The following is a 9387-nucleotide window of genomic DNA, read 5'->3' on the forward strand; positions in this document are numbered from 1 at the left end:
TGGAGCAGATTAGTAATGTTGTGCTAATTCCTCATTCAGAATATAAAAATGTGCTTGAGGTTTGCACTCCAAAAATAGCAAGTAAAAAACATGAATTTTATGTGGATTTAATTGAGTTAGTTTCATGAAGAAAACTTAAACCATGAAACCAAAACACTGAATGGAAACATGCATCAACCAATAATACACTAGCCATTTTTAAAGGAGTTCACCCCTCCTAGGATACATCTCCTTGGATTAGCTCTAAAGGCATGACCCCTTCTCATTATGCTCAAAATTATTCAGCAATAAAGAGTACATAAGTGTGCTGACAAAAAGAGTGGCTAGCTTCCCCTTTAAGGAAACATTCTTCTATAAATAACTCTCACTCTAAACACATGACAACCTACAATTATTCATGAAACAATCAACAAGCTAAGGGCTCTCAAATCAAGACCCCATACTCCAACTTCCAAGAACATAAACAATATTACAATCCACTTGAAGTACTTAAACAAGTCCATTCTCCATATAGATATAGAGAAAAGAAGAAATAAAGCTACAACACTGCTGTAATGGCTACTGCAGAAAGTACATGGAGGTTGAAAAACCCCTGCAAGGTCATCTCCATCTTCAAACTCCTCCATAAACCGAATCAACACTCTGGTTGACCATGGCACCCATAGGCTTATTTTTGCAAAAATCCTATCCATAAGTGCTCCTTTGATCCCGAAACCTATTCCAATCAATTCATAATGTCCAAAAATGGGTATCTAGCCTCTTTTTACATCCCATTTGGTCGAAAATTGCCTTAGATATGACTTCTATCAATCTTTCCACAATTTTCTCCTCCAAATCTGCTCACTGCCAGATAAATTCATTATCTGGAGTTAACTCTGACAGTTCCATCGAAATCACCGATCTCGCCATCTTCCTTGCATATCTCGTAGTTAAGTCTGAGTGGTCACATACAAAATGGTTAGTCTGGCGATTAAGGTGACAGTTCCGCAGCTCTGTCGCCACTCGCAAATGGTAGAAAACCCAACCATCGATGGATAGTCCCAAGCCAAAACAACAGGCACTCTGCAATACACGGACCCGCCAGGATTATAAAACACAACATATAGCACATCACATCTGCGGACCCCATCACAATCGCAATGAGCACTTTCCCTCAGCAGATATCAAAGTCCATACACTGCGATAGTAGTGGACCCATCGGGGTTATAAAATACAACGTATAACAATAGCGGGTCCTAAAGTCCCCCCTTCGCAAATCGTAATCGGCGGCGGCCAGGGTGTTACTTCATGCTCCCACTGCAATCTGCGATTGCAATTTTTTCGCATTGCAACCAGGCTTCGCCGAGGGCTGATTCTCAACACTTTCCTTTTATGCGATTATTACATCGCCACTTGCCTAGGGTCGATTCTCCTTAAGTCGCTCCATTGTTTTTCTCTAATATGCGATATGCGGGACCCAATGGAAACCTGACACTTGACACTTCCCCATTCGCTCGGACCTTTGCCATGTCATCCAATCCTACCACGTGTCCAAGTCAAACCAGAACTTTGACTTGCTCTAACTCCTGCATACGAGCTCGGATTTGAGTGTCGTTCACACCATTGGAATCAGAATGACGAGATCTTAAATATGAAGCTAAGATTATCAAGATTCTGACACTTTTATCTTTTTGAAAATTTTGAGCTCCTGGTCACTCTTCCCCACTGAAAAAATTTTGGTCTCCAAAAGTTTACTTTCAATTGTTTAGCTTTTGAAGGTACAATTCCTTCATTTTTCCAAACTTGATCCAATCGATGTTTGCAGTGCCCTGAATTGTACTTATCATGGCTTTTTCTCAAGCTGAACTTAAAATACAACTTGACCAAAGAATTCATGTTTGATGTTCTTCTCAGCTTGTCCATGTCACTATGGCCATTCACAACGACATCCTTTCCAAGAAGAATTCCAAGGTGCTCGTCAGCAAAATCATCATCGAGGATAAGATCCTAAAAGACTTTATCAAATGAACCAAAACAAGCCTCACATAGTGAATACTTGTATAACTTGAGTGCTAAACGCATTTGGAACATACTAAATGTGCTGCAACTACTCATACAACGATTTTAAAATTGACAGTTTGAGAAAGCATTTTACAAAATGGAATAAACTTGACTCCCAAATTTTCCATTCAAATTGACTATCAACAAGCCAAACTAGCACTATAATGCTTAAATAAAACATTGTTTCAAATGAGTGATTTATTTATGAACATCACTTTTACAAATTACCCAACTATGGGGATATGTAGCTAGTGCAAAACAAAAATTTACAAACATTAGCTGGACAAATAGTCTGCCCATCTCTTACCCAACCAGGGAAATGAACCCTCTATTTTAACTTTCTCTTCTTCTGAAGCTGTTTCAGGGATGGTCACATCTTGCGCCACTTTTTCTTTTGTCACTTCCTTGTCTGGTGCTTGCATGATTTTCTTGCCCTTACCACGATGAAGTTGTGGAAACAATTTCCAACACTTATTGACCCAATGTCCACTGATATTGCAGTGAGTACAAAAATGTTTTCTCTTTTTGGTCTCAACTCCATTAGACATAAACATCTTCTTGATGATTTCTTCCCTTTTATCGCGCTTATCTACACAATGGTTATATGAAAGGCAAAAGGTGCATGGAAACATATTTCTCAACATGTTATTCAAATCAGCATGTTGTTTCCCACTATGAACAACATTCGAATTAACAGAATGATTATACCTCTGTTTGTTGTCCTTTGGCATACGCTGCTTGCATGAGGAACTTGCATGGCAAGAAGAACTTAGGTTCCCTTCTTCTTCAACTTTTTCATCTCTCTTTGGAGATGTTTTGCACTTCAAGTCCTCCTTACGCTTGAGGAACCAAGCGGGAACCAATTCTGGATGCAAATCCCAACATCTTGCCTCCTCATGTCCTCTATTATGGCAAAAGGAACACAATACCCATGAGATGTTGGTAGAAGACCATTCTTCTTTTGCTACATAACCTAAGCCTTCATATTTAGGACTCTCCTTGGCCTCAATTGGATTTTTAATGCCTTGCTAGTTTACTCCAAGGCCTCCTCCCTTGTAACCCATTTTGGTCAAGAGCTTGGATCCAATGCCTTTACTATGTTTTTCAAAGGCTGCAAATGAATTTACGTCAACACTTTCACATAAAGAAGAAGCATGTAAATTCTTACTTCTTGCCTCATCTTTTGATCTACATATAAAGATGCTTTCGAACTATCTTTTGATTTTGGATGTGTCCTCTTGGACTCTTTGGCTCTCTTCTTTCAGCTCCTTGAATTTGGGTGTTGATAGAACTTCATATTCCACATCACATGGAAAAAAGGTACAAAATTGTCCATCTACCTTTACTGAGGGACTTTCTACACTAGCATCTTTCATAAGAGTTGTAGAAAAACACGAAGATTGTAGAGAAGATGGTGGTTTATCACCATTCTTGTTACCTTCTTCCCTTGGAGAACATTTTCCTCTTGGAGGTCTAGAGATTTCACCTTGCAATTTGGTATTCCTCTCTTCATAGAGGACTTTCACCATTTCTGCCATGTCTAAGAAAGCCTTTCTAAAAACCTTCAAATCCTCTGACATTCTTGTAGGCTCTCCTCCTTTCGACATGCTTTGCTTGAAGGTTCTATTGCAATTTGAGGTAGAACTTGGTGGTAGAGATTGTAACAATCTTTCTCTCCTTTCCAAAACCTTATCCTCAATGAGCTTCAAAACACATTCACTTGCAAACTACAGTCAATTCCTCCTTGCACAAAGCAAACTTAAGCTCTAATACCATCCTGATCTAAAATGGAGCAGATTAGTAATGTTGTGCTAATTCCCCATTTAGAATATAAAAATGTGCTTAAGGTTTGTACTCCAAAATAGCAAGTAAAAAACATGAATTTTATGTGTATTTACTTAAGTTAGTTTCATGAATAAAACTTAAACCATGAAACCAGAACACTGAATGGAAATATGCATTATTTAGTAATACACCAACCATTCTTAAAGGAGTTCACCCCTCCTGGGCTACATCTCCTTGGATTAGCTCTAAAGGCATGAGCCCTTCTCATTATGCTCAAAATTCTTCAGTAATAAAGAGTACATAAGTGCGCTGACAAGAAGAGTGGCTAGTTTCCCCTTCAAGGAAACATTCTTCTGCAAAGAACTCTCACTCTAAACACATGACAACCTATAGTTAGTCATGAAACAATCAACAAGCTAAGGGCTTTCAAATCAAGACCCCATACTCCAACTTTCAAGAGCATAAACAATACTACAATCCACTTGAAGTACTTAAACAAGTCTCTTTCTCCATACACATATAGATCAAAGAAGAAATAAAGATACAACACAGTTGTAATGGCTACTGCAGAAAGCACATGGAGGCTGAAAGACCCCTGCAAGGTCATCTCCATCTTCAAACTCCTCCATAAACTGAATCAACACCTTGGTTGACCATGGCACCCATAGTATTCTCTTTGCAAAAAGCCTATATAGAAGTGCTCATTTGATCCTGAAACCTGTTCCAATCAGTTCATAATGTCAAAAAATAGCTATCTAGCCTCTTTTTGCATCCCATTTGGTCGAAAATTAACTTAGTTACGACTTTTGTCAGTCTTTCCACAATTTTCTCCTCCAAATCTGGCTCATTGCCAATTAAATTCATTATCTGGAGTTAAATCTCGCAGTTCCACCGAAATCGGCGGTCCTGCCATCTTCCCTTCCTATCTCGTAGTTAAGGCCGAGTGGTCACATACAAAAGGGTCAATCTGGCGGTCAAGGCGATGGTTCTACAGCTTTGTCGCAACTCGTAATCGACAGAAAACCCAACCATCAGCGGATAGTCCCAAGCCCAAAAAACAAGCACTATGTGATACATAGACCCGTTGGGATTATAAAACACAACTTATAGCATATCGCATTCAGGGACCCCATCGCAATCGCAATTGACACTTTCCTTGGCAGATATCAAAATCCATACACTGTGATAACAATGGACCCACTGGGGTTATAAAATACAACGTATAACAATATCAGGTCCGAAAGTCCCCCCATCACAAATCACAATCGGTGGTGGCCGAGGTGTTACTTCATGCTCTCGTTGCGATCTGCGATTACGATTTTGTCGCATCGCAACCAGGCTTCGTCGGCGGCCGATTCTCAACACTTTCCCTTTGTGCAATTGCGATATGCGATTATCGCATCGCCACTTGCCTAGGGCCGATTCTGCTTAAGTTGCTCCTATGTTTTTCTTCAATATGTGATATGCGGGACCCAATGGAAACCTTCCACTTGGCGCTTCCCCATTTGCTAGGACCTTTGCCATGTCATCTAATCCTGCCACGTGTCCAAGTCAAACCTGAACTTTGACTTGCTCTAACTCCTGCATACAAGCTCAGATTTGAGTGTCATTTGCACCATTGGATTTAGAATGACGAGCTCTTCGATCTGAATATAAGATTATCAAGATTCTGACACTTTTATCTTTTGGTAAATTTTGAGCTCCTGATCACTACCAATCATAGTTTTCATGTATGGTTTTGTTTTTAAAGTAGTGTTCCACAATGAGTAGAGACTTTAGTAACTCTTCTAAAAGTCTTAATAAATATGCTCAGATATCATGCTTTGGTGTTATGGTTATAGTATTCAAGTTGATTTTTTTCATTGGTATCATTGTATGGACCTCTTAACTTTGTTATAATCCCCTTAGTATGTTTTGGTAACTATATTTTGAGCAATTGTTTTGTATTGATAATCATAAATCTATATGAATAAGAAAAATGAAATTCCAGAGCAGAAAAGGTATATCAGCTATGAATAGTTTGGAATTATCATTCAATTAAACTTTTATGAAAATGATTGCTTATTCAATCATCTTTGTGAAATAACAGTCTTAAAACATATAAGTAATGATAAAGCATGAATGCATCATTTTTAACAACTTAAGGAAGAAGGAAAGATATCATCAAATACTCCCCTAAGTGTTCCATTCCGTTGACGAAGATGTCTTTTCTGCTTTTGAGTACCAGTATTCTTCTAGTATTTAAGCATCCCAAACGAACAAGATCCTTGAATCTGACTTTGTCTTGCAAAATAGCAAATTGGTACCAAAATTCTGGGTATTGATTAGTTGAAATATGGTACCAAACAGTTGGTATGCAATAGTAGACGATGTTGCAATGCAATCATTTCCAACTTCACATAAGATTCCAAACATAATGGTCATAGCTTACTTTATTGAAAAAAAAAACTAGAAACAAATCTAACTATCAGAAAGAAATAATAAGTGGGAAAGCAAAGTAATAGTTGAACCATGTTGCAGTTGGAAATAAGATTGAGTGGAAATCTTCATTAAAACAATATGCAGTTGAAAGAGACCCCAAAAGAAATATGCAATAGGAACATAGATCTCCCATTTTCAACTAATTATTTTTTAGTTGTTAACATCCCCACTTATACAAATCCAATGAGAAAGATGTTGCACTATATTTTTTTTGAACTAAATTAACTATTATATGCAACATTTATTTATTTATTATCCTACTCTACTTGAGAAAAATAAATTCCTCTCCTTAAGTATAGGATTATTTCCAATGTAACCATGTGTGTAACATGTATAAAATTGCATTCATACTCAAGTAAAGAATATAATCTTCAATGCATACTTGAGTATGAAGAACAAGCTATTTTAATGATGATGTCAATAAGTAAGGAAGAATGGAGTGGTATGGCCCTATAGTTGCTTGAAACCAACTTTCAACAAAATCAAAATTCTCTTGGTTTACCTCTTTATTTGACTCATTTAGCATATCCTCCTTTATCATGCCATGCAAATTTTCTAGCATTAGATTATTATCCTCTTGTGTGCTTAGAGGATCCACGAATAGGCATGTTAAAAATTCTTCAATCTTAGGTTCTAATGGTTGCTCTTCATTGGATGCGGTCCATGATTCTTTAGTTTCTTTGACAAGTTTGAAAGAGTAAAGATCTTTGTGTTGATGTGATTCATGGAGTTTTTGTTCTTCTATCGCTTCTAGGAAGGTTGATAATTTCTTGGCTACTGTCAAGATTTGTTCTTCCTGAGAAGAAGAGATCCCAACTGCTGCTAGGATTTGAGAGAGTTCTTCCAAACTCTTGATCATCCTTAAATACTGCTTTGTTGGTTGCTAATCCTTGTCCTGCACATGGATTAATGTATGGAGTTCTTAAAAATCCTAAAGAAATAAGAAGGAAACACACTTAAAACAAATGCAAGCAAACCAATCATGTACTTGAAGTGCCACCATGCTACTAAGACCTTGTTGTCACCAAGTTATCTGTTCACACAAGTTAGGCTTCTCTTCTTTTCATGAATTAATCTAAAGGAAAACACACTTGCAAAGAAAAAGAAGGAAACAACAAGGCTTTGGAGCAACCCCACCAAAGTGGACACATAGGTTCTTACCTCTCGTCTTACCATTTTATCTTCACCCCCAAGTTGTCCCTATAACTAAAATCATGCAAAAAAACTTGTGAAAGAAACTATGCTCTAATCCCTTTAGCACCTCCTCGGAAATGATACCAAAAATGTTGGCAAAATTATATGTACTCTAATTCCAACATTTAATTATTGAATTTGGGATTGTAAGACTTAGAGATGCAAGCACATGAAAGGTAGGATTAGAGCCTATTCTAGGTTATGCTAACAACTAATATTGAAAAGAACTAATCACTAAGGATTATAACTTGCCACTAGACTATGGGACTCTAATGCTTATCGGATTTCGAACCACAATCTTCCATTACCGACAAATAATGTTCATGTGGTTTTACTTATGTAGCTTGTTAGGCCTTGAGACTACATTGTTTCTAATATATAGTGATGTATATAAAACTCATTAAACATGTTGTAGAGAAGAAAAATGCATAAAAGTAAATGCCGACAACTACAAGCAAAATCATGCCAAGTAAGTAAAGCAATAAAAGAGTTAAATACTGAAAATTAAAACAAACTCTAAGGAATCATGCATTGTGACATAAGAAGAACTCAATATTCTTTATGCAATAGAATAGAAGAGTGACGATTCTTTATGCAATTAAAAGTTAAAAATAAGATCTTAATCCTACATAAAGAAGAATCAATGGAATGTAATTCACTTCTTACAATTAGTTTTAGGTATTAAAATACTTAAGGCATAATTAGACAAATAAGAGTAAAATCATTCATAGAGAGATGGTGGACTGAAGTAATGAATAATTAAATCAATATTTTGTTTTGTGAAGGATGAAAACAGTGTGAGAAAGGTGACAATTGAACAAGTGAATGGTAAACCTACAAATAAGTACTACAAACTAACTTGAAAGCATGAAAGTGAATAGATTTGTTAACTAGAAGAGTGGTGATCTGAGTTTTATCTAACATAAATTCATTGCAAAATTAAACTAAATTGCTAGATGTAAGACTAACCTACAAAACACATGAGGCACAACAACACTTACCCACACTGAGGGACCCTTCCCAGAAGGTTAGTTGCTAAGAAAATATCAAATCAAGCTAAGAATATGTACCACAATTCAACAACCATCAATTCTTTATTCACATCGAAAACTCTGTTACAAATCAGCTCCCTAAATCTATCAAAAACTAATAATTGATCTCCTCTATTACAATAATGAACAACCTCCTTTCTCTACCCTTTGGGGCTTTATTTATACACAAAATTCATTGAGTAAGGATAATATCCAATCCCCTTAACTCAAAAAATGAATTTACAACTTCAGACGAAAATCTCAAAGATATGATTTTTTTGTAATTTTATACAAATTAGCATTAAAGAATCAACCATATCTTCTCAACCATGATGTATTTTGGGGAGTTGTTTCTATGCATCATAATTTTCCATATTACCAATAAAAACCTCTCTTGGAATTTCTTTATTCAATTCAATGCCCTTGGAAATCGTGCATGAAGTTGGTTGTTTAGAAACTTTTGCAAATCTGGGTTTTTCATAAATTTTGTACAAAATTGCTTCAAAGAACTAGTAGTAACTTTCAAACCGTATTGAATTTTGGTAAACAGTTTTAGATCCAAGTAAATTTGTATGTTTTACAAAACCCATTCTCTGTATTCCTAAGATTCTCCACCATATGCATGGAAATCGAGGGAAAACATGGCAATTTCTAAATTGTTACATATTTTTGGCTTTAGCTTAAATCATGTGTTAGGATCCCACACGTGTGATTTGGGTATATTCCAAGGCCTATAACAACATATTAGGCCCATGTGGCACCTAATTTGCCATTCTAGGGAAAAGAAAAACATATGTTATAATTTTGACTTTTTTTCTCCATTTGTGCAGGTGTAAAAAATTGAGTACCAAATTGT

This window comes from Pinus tabuliformis, chromosome 4_1 (assembly GCF_031772625.1).
Source record: "Pinus tabuliformis cultivar Carrire ecotype Pingquan chromosome 4_1, CPIR1, whole genome shotgun sequence".
Taxonomy (NCBI): Eukaryota; Viridiplantae; Streptophyta; class Pinopsida; order Pinales; family Pinaceae; genus Pinus; species Pinus tabuliformis.